Source organism: Piliocolobus tephrosceles, chromosome 5 (genome assembly GCF_002776525.5).
Source record: "Piliocolobus tephrosceles isolate RC106 chromosome 5, ASM277652v3, whole genome shotgun sequence".
Taxonomy (NCBI): Eukaryota; Metazoa; Chordata; class Mammalia; order Primates; family Cercopithecidae; genus Piliocolobus; species Piliocolobus tephrosceles.
Genome location: NC_045438.1, coordinates 35,874,770 through 35,883,482, shown reverse-complemented (window position 1 = coordinate 35,883,482; position 8,713 = coordinate 35,874,770). Strand labels below are relative to the sequence as shown.

Genomic DNA, 8,713 nt, shown 5'->3' with positions numbered 1-8,713 from the left:
CCCCCAAAACTATTCTCACTTTTTCTTGGGTGGGGCTGCCCCGCTTGAGATGACTTTTTTCAAACTTTTTGCAGCTAGATGTAGCCAGTTACCTGAGTTCTCACCAAATGGAAATGAATGAAATTGGTATGTTCATCTTCCAGTTCCTCTTCTGAAAGATGTTTACTTTCAAATCACCCTTCCTTTTTCTGTCTTCAGTAGCTGTGGAATCTATGATTTGAAGACAATTGCTTAACTTCACTCAAATGAGTCCCTGAATGATTTCCTGGAACAGAACCTGCACTGTACTGCACTGTAATAAGTGAGGTAAATAAATATCTATCATATTTAAACCAGGGCATTTTGGCTTCTCTTTACAGCAGCTTAGCACTTGCCCTAAATAATGCAGAAACGTGCATGGTGATGCCAAAACTGAAACTTAAGATGTGGCATTGGTATGATGACAGAATCGCAGGTGATGGGGATGTGGGCATTTCAGGCTAAAATGTTGACCACCCTTGTTCTGTTGTCACAAAACATTTTGCAAAACTATTACCTACGATAACTGGAGAAGCAGATCACATCTCCTATTACTTCAAATGAAGCTATTGGAAAGAATCCGAATGTCAATCTGTGTTGGCTGCTCTTTGCTGTCTATAAACAGGTTTTTAAAAAAGTGATCAACTAAGACAAGAAGTGGCAAGTTCGCAAGCAGAGTTGGAGGAAAGTAGAGAGCATCCAAAAAGATGAGAGTTATAAGGGTTGAAAAGCCAACTGATAGGTAAAGAGGCTTACAATAGCACTTAATTGAACCAGAGCTACAGATGATAAAACCATTACTCACACCCTTTCTCAAAGGCCTGTTAAGACTTCTCAGCCAAACAGAGAGGAAGCCTCAGGCAAAGAACAAATCCAGGGTGTTGCCTTCCTACCCAAGCCAATTTTTTTTTTTTTTCAGGTAGCTTCAAGGTACCTACCACTCAAAGAGGAAAGAAAAGTGTGTCAAACCTACAAGCCAGGAAATAGGTCAGCCTGAAGATCCACGTGCAGAAAAGAACATTGAGAGTGGTCAGTGGCCAGGTAACTAACTGTTAAGTAAGCAGACCCAAAGCCAACTGAGTTCTTAGTCAGAAGCAGCACTAATAAGCCAACAGATGTTTTCCAGAATGAGACTAGTTATTTGCTGAAGAGGATGGGATTTTAGTCCAAAACCCTGGAAGCCATGGCTGTGTGTTCACTGTCAAGGTTTACCACCAACTTCCTGCTTGATCTCCTCTCTAGTGTTACCACCTCCATCTAACTTTCATATTACAGCCAGAGTGATGTTTCTAAAACTGAAATCTGGCCCTGGCTAAAATCTGATCATTAATTTGTATCACTTTAATAAGCATCAATTATGTGCCTGTTCTAGGTCTCGAGGATTCAGTAGAGACAAAGTAGAGGGTCCTTGTTTTATCCTTTGAATCTGTGAAAGAAGCTAACCTCGTAATGTGACACGAGGGACACTAGCCCCACACTGGTGGCAAAATTTCACCATTAGACATTCATTCTTTGAACAACTGTTCACCTTATGCTAACATGCAAATGTGCTTAAATCTTTGTCATTCATGGTCATAAACAATTTTGGGTAAATTTATTTATATGATGAGTTCCAATATGACAACCCAAGCTTATCTAGATGAGTTTTGTGGCATCCTTGATAGGGGCTTTTATAGGCAGGAAAAAGTACTAAGCGGATACTGTGATTTTCTTAAATTAATACTTAATTTATTAAAATTACAAATTCAAATTCCTCATTATTCCTTGAATTTTTAAGTTCAACTCATAAACCCTATTACTTTGTTTATGAATCTGGCAACTTCTAACCATCACTTTTAAGGAGTCTTTTATAATTTAATTGAATTAGTTTAAATATTTAAGAACTTGATATATATTTTACCCTTTTTGAATACTTCAGTTGCACAACAAAAAAGTTGTCAAGAACTGTAAGATATCTGAGCCTTTACCCTATTTGGAGACTAACTAATTGACTTGTCAGTGTTTCTTAGATGCTGGCAGAAGACATGAGACTCTTGGATAAGAGACAAAGGGCTTTAATACTCACAGCAATAGCTTTAACCAGAGTGTCATTCTTTTGCATCAGTTCACTTTTTATTAGGTCTGGAATAGAACCCAAATACAACGTGATGACTAAATTTATGTGGTACCCTAAATGGGATCCAGGTACAGAAAAGAAAAGGACATTAAGTAAAAACTAAATAAAGCACAGACTTTAGTTAACAATAATGTATCAATTAATTTAGTTCATTATTTGTGACAAGTGTACCATACTAATATAAGATTTTAACGACAGGGGAAACCAGGTGTGGGGTATATATATGAGAACTCTCTATACTATCTTCACAATCATTTTGAAAATATTCTTAGTTTTTTTAAGTTGAGCAAATTAAAAATATTAGATAAAATGACAATACATATTGTACTTGAATTTAGAAACATTGTGAAAATTATAGCCAAATGACTGAAGTTTGGGAACACTGGTTTTGAGAATAACAGGGATGGCTGAACTATGCTGAACCCTTGATCCTTCCCACCAGTGTGACAGGAAGATGTGTGATTACACCACAGTACTATCTACCCACAGCTTGCAATTCAGATGGTTCTTCCACAGCACTAAGTAGAAGAGTCTTTCATGAACCATCCTGAGAATGAGCAGGCAGTAACCACCAAAAGCAGAGCTGAAACTTCTGCAAGAGTGAGACACGACTTTCTCTAGAGGAACTGGGGCTTCTTGGTGGCTGGGTTCTCAGGGGATTTCTTAGTGGAGAGTTACTATAAACATCTAAGCTCTGGTTTATCACCAAAGTTTGGCCCTTCAGACACCTGGTGTCTTTTAGCAGCACCCTCAGCAAACATGAGTCCTTGTCTACAGATAAGACCTCCAGCTCAGGGAACAGGAATTGGAAGTTGAGGATCACGCCACTGATGCCCCATTCTCAGGAGCCCTCTACCATCTCTCTTCTCACCCTGTTCACAATCACCTAGGGATTGTAGCACTTGTCCCACTCCCCAACCTCAGCACCCAAGGCCCCAAAGTGATAGACAGAGTGCCAACATTCCTTATCTGTAAAATAGAGGACAACAGGAGAGGGCTGGTCTATATCAGTAAGTCTGGAGTTTTAGCCTATGCAAGAATTGTCTGGAAGGCTTGTGAAAACACGGGGAACTGAGCCCCACCTTCAGAGTTCCTGCTTCACAGAGTCAGTAATTTGCATTTCTAACAAATCCCAGGTGACACTGATGCTCTGGTTGGGAGCTGCACTTTGAGAACCACTGGTTTAAATGATCTCAGGGGCATCTTTCAACTTTCATAGTCATTAAATACATGTGTCTCAGACTCATGTGATCATGAGACTCACCCGGAACCTTGGTTAAATGCACAGATCAGCAGGCCCCAACCCAAACTTTCTGACTCAGAATTACAAGGTAGCAGCCCAAGTGATTCTTATGATCAGAGGAGTTTGGGAATCTTTATAATACCAAAAGCCAGTGAACCATCAGTGAATACGGTCATTGAGCAGGACATGGTGAGAAATTGAGGGCATTCAAAGATGGCACATGGGCTCAGGAGAAATGGATAAAGCTGAAGGAGGGTGTGAGAAGAGATCAACAGGGTCAAAGTTTTGCCCTGACCCTTGCCCATGGCACACATAGCACTGAAAAAATCATCTCAACCACTTGACATGAGCCTTTGCTACTCCACTGTCCATTGGATGGGGAGGGCAGAAGGCTCAAGGGAATACAAATGGCCAAGGTGATGCTGGGTCAAAGGGAAACTTCAGAAGGTCATAAATGTAACTTTCATTGAGTGTTTTGGCCATAAACACTTTGGGGTAAATTCATTTATATGATGAATTCCAATATGACAGCAACCTAAGCTTGTCTATGAGTTTTATGGTATCCTTGACAGTGGCTTTTGTACACAAACAGGTCAACCCACTATCACAGTGTACTGGGAGGGCTGGAAGAGCTAGAATGGTAGTGCCAATCAAAATACAGCTCAAAGACCCCAGTCATTTCCCCAACAGAAAACAATACCCAATTAAGCTGGAAACAAGAAAGGGCGTAGTGTCTGTAGTTAAGGGGCTGCTTGCCCATGGACTTCTAAAATCCTGTAATTCTCCCTGTAATTCTCTCATTTTACCCATTTTAAAGATTTTGGGGGAATACCATGGTACAGGATCTCGGGGCAATGAATGAGGTCGTGATCCCAGTCCACCCGTTAGTGGCAGATCCATGTACTCTTCTGACTCGAGTGCCAGGGAATGCAAAATGGTTTTAAGCTTTTTTGGTCGGATGCCTCCTGGGTTGGACTACACACAAAAAGGTTATCTACATGTTGGAGTATACTCCCACTTTCTAATTGAAGGTTCCTCAGATCCCTTTCTAGGGCTCAGCAAAAAAAAAAAAAAAAAAAAAAATGGGGGCTATCCCAAAGGCCTCGAGGGAGTAATGTCCAAGTGTATTGTTTTGCTTTTCTCTGCCATTCAAAAGGAAAAAGGTATTAAGACTCCAGGCTCAGAGGGATTAAGTGGTGTGACCAATGTCAGAGGCTATAATAGTGGCAGAATAAGGACTAAAACCTCTTCTAATCCCTAGACCAATGAGTTTCTTTCAGAGAGTGTTATTCGAAGGTAACGTCGTCCATTTCTTTAAACTATTTTACCTATGAGTTCCAGAAAACGAAATTCCATCATTAAGATATTCATTCCTTTGAGCCTTTTAACATCAGTGTCAGATGTCTCTTTTAAAATCAAAATATTTTAAGCCTCTATCAACTAATACATCAGTGGGGCTAAACAGAGATGTAGCAGAAAGCTGAGCCTAATGTAGTAGGTAATGAAAGGCACACCACCACCATAACCCCAACCTGCCTGGCAGGAAGTCGAAAGAGAAAGAGTAAGAGGAGAAAGAATCATGAGTAGGGAGACAGGCCTTCTCAACGGGTGTTTGGGAAGTTCCTGGGCCAAGAGGGCATCATAACTCCTGTTTCTCAATTTTGCCTGTGTAGCCCCCTGAAAATACTAGTTGATTTGAATTAAATAGAAACAATATTATCTCTAACTGAAAGCTTTAGTTTGGCCTAAATTCTCCTCTTATAGACTTGTTTTTTTCTTTAAAAGACAGAGTCTCGCTCTGTCACCCAGGCTGGAGTGTAGTGGCATGATCTCAGCTTACTGCAGCCTCGACCTCCCGGGATGAAGTGATTGTCCTGCCTCAGCCTCCCGAGTAGCTAGGATTACAGGCATGAGCCACCATGCTTGGCTAATTTTTCTACCTTTATTAGAGATGGGGTTTCACCATGTTGGCCAGGCTGGTCTTGAACTCCTGAACTCAAGTGATCCACTCACCTCGGCCTCCCAAAGTGCTGGAATTACAGGCATAAGCCATAGTGCCCGGCCTCCTCTAATAGATTAAGGAGCAGAAAGAAGCTTTCTTCTTATAGAGAAAGACACTATCCAGTGATGGCAACCCAAGATGCCCTATTTAAAAGAATGATTTCAAAATGACACTATCCAAAAAAGAAGGTTTAGTCAGGATAAGACCAAGTATCAAGGACTTTCTCTCTTTTTTCTCTGAAAGTCAGGATTCTGGATGGTGTCATTTTTCCCTGGTGATAAGCCTCCTTTCTTTCCTGCCACATCATGGGGCTGCTCTATGAACCCAGAGACCCAAGGATAAGGTTGTTAGAAAATTGGAGAGTGGCAGCGAAAGAGCAGATGCTCCCGCCTTATAAATTAGCGGAAGATTATGCATGGCCAGCTGTACCATGGAACTACCCGGGTTTTATACCACACCGTGATCCTCTGTGTTTATCATATGGTCCGGCATCTGGTCAGTTCTGTCCCCACCTCCCATATATCTATTCAAATCAAGCACTGGCTAGGGGTTTATTTATGTATATGCTTCAGTCTCAATCAGGATCCCTCCTGAGGTCTTAACTTGCAACATGGCAGGGAATTAACCCAGCAAGTCCTTTGTATCACAACTCTAAGCTACTCATTCACCTGAAGGTAACCCTTTTTTTTTTCCTATCAGGTTTAGGAAGTGAGGGGGTAGTCAAATGAGGAAGATATGGATGTGTGACAAGAGACAGTCAGAGAGACAGAGAGAGAGACAAGCCTCAAAGTATTTATACATCAACAAAACCAGACATGAATACTCTGAAATAAGGTAAAAGTAATGTACTGTATGCCTGAATAACTAAGAAAAAAAGAAAAGAGATTTTCCTGTGTTTAAAAAATCTTGGGCTAAACCTGAAGTTATATAAAAGTTTCCTAAGCTTTTTTCCTTTGTAACAAGATAGTATTTTCAAGAAGAAAATCTATTAATCGATTTCTTGGCTTTGAGTATTTGCCTTGGATGTCTTTTTTCATTTATTTTAACAGGTAGATAAAAGGGCCTGTCATTGTGGTTAGGCCAAAAGAAAGTTCTCATTCTCCTTTCACACCGTGCATCAAAACAAATTACAGATTAACCAAAGAATTAAATTGAAAAACAAAAATAAACTTAGAAGAAAGCACTTTACCATCTTTCTGATCTCTGGAAGGTAAATAGCTTTTAGAATATAAAAACAACGGAAGAAGTCATAATGAAAAAAGACTAATAGACTTTATAACCCCATAAAGCTATAAATTTTATGAACCTTAAAATTTACCATAAACCAAATTAAAAGACAAAAAGAGAGGTGTAAATTTTTGCAACAGTTAATGAATAAAAAGTTAATATACTTAGCATATGAAGAACTCTTATAGATCAATAAGAAAAACATGAAGACAATAAATAAATAGGAAAAAGGCATAAGCAGTTTTATAAAAGGAAATACAAATTTTGGTAATTTTTTATGATTCAATTAATTAGTAATTTTAAAACTTTAAGCAAAATACTATTCACACCTATCAACAGAAAAGGGATTAAATTGTAATACTCATTTTGCAACACAAACAAAAAGTAGAAAAAAATCTTAAGGCGCTTCAACTATAGGGAAATGGTAAGGTACATAGCTGTGTCCTTTAAGCTGTTAGATTCTCATTAAAAATCATTCTTCGTGGCCGGGTGCGGTGGCTCACACCTGTAATCCCACCACTTTGGGAGGCCAAGGTGGGTAGATCATCTGAGGTCAGGAATTTGAGACCAGCCTGGCCAACATGGTGAAACCCTGTTTCTACTAAAAATACAAAAAAGTAGCTGGGCGTAGTGGCACTTGCCTGTAGTCCCAGCTACTCTGGAGGCTGAGGCAGGAGAATTCCTTGAACCTGGGAGGCGGAGGTTGCAGTGAGCCAAGATGATGCCACTGCACTCCAGCCTGGGTGACAAAGCGAGATTGTATCTCAAAAAAAAAAAAAAAAAAAAAAAAAATTCTTGGCCAGGTGCAGTGGTTCAGGCCTGTAATCCTAGCATTTTGGGAGGCCAAGGCAGGACGATAGCTTGAAGCCAAGAGTCTCTGACCACCCTAGGAGACATAGCAAGACCCCTACAAAAAAATTGTTTTAACTAGCTAGGCATGATGGCACACACCTGTAGTCCTAGCTACTCAGTAGGCTGAGACAGGAGGATCACTTGAGCCTAGAAGTTGTAGGCTGCATGAAGCTATGATCCTGCCACTGCACTCTGGCCTGGGCAACAGAGTGAGACCCCATCTCAAAAAAAAAAAAAAAAAACCAGAGTCCCTTTTATGAGAATTTAAAATGACAGAGGAAGGAGGAATAAATTCACATTTCTGTGGCCTAATTCATGAAGTGTCTTTTCCATATAGACTTGATCTGTGTGAAACAACAAGTCTATATCAAGTTTTCTAGTCAGTGTCTGGCAAATGGAAATTTTTTCAAGAATCTTAGCTATTATTGTAATTCTCATATAGTCTTTGAAACAACTCTGTAAAGTTGCCATTGTTTTTCCCATTTCATTAGAGTGAGCCAAAGTTCAGAAAGTTCAAGCCCCAGGACATCTACTGAGCTGCTGTGGTGAAGTCACACAGTCCATGTTCTTCCCAGCCACATTTTGCTGCCAAAGGCTGAAGAATTTAGCAAGATTCATCACAAAATTCAACAATATGCCCCATGAAAAATCTGTCTTCAACTGTTGGAGGGTGGACATTTTGTCCTTTAGGACAGACATGGAAAGAGGCTTCTAGATATGACTCTGATATGAAAGGATATTTTAGGATTTTAGGATGATTTCTTATAAGAAAGAGCTGGTATACTATCAGTAACTAATCTTTTACTTGCCAGAGGGAAAAAAATACTTTATAACATCTTCACCATTATTTTGTCTATTTCAGAGTTTTCCAATGTCTGAAGGCAAGTATGCCTATCAATTGCAAATCACAAATTCTCAACCCGGACTCTGAGGCATGGTATTGAGTGGAATGCTATAAATGTAACCCAGCTGTTAACTTTGCATGCTACAAACAGAGATGTTTCATAATGGCTCATCAAGTGACTTGTAAACATCAATGATGCAAGAAAGAATAACTTGGTTTTTTCTACTATACTATGATGTCAAATGCATCTTCTGTATTAGATTTTGTTACCTACATTCTCCCTTTGCTTATTTTGAAAAATAAAATCCTCTTTATGGTACACCAGACATACATTTGCATATTACAGAGTTGGTAAGAAGAAAAAAAGAGAGAGTTATTTGGTATTAAAAGGAATCATTAAAGACTTTAACG

General features: G+C 39.6%; 1 long non-coding RNA gene across 1 annotated transcript; it reads left to right on the top strand.

Annotated features, from left to right (window-relative positions):
- Nucleotides 1–210: 210 nt before the first annotated feature.
- On the top strand, nt 211–8,454 carry LOC111525541. The gene is made up of 3 exons (XR_002726141.1): nt 211–306; nt 938–1,059; nt 8,321–8,454. It is a non-coding gene; the product is annotated as an uncharacterized LOC111525541 (long non-coding RNA).
- Nucleotides 8,455–8,713: the final 259 nt, after the last annotated feature.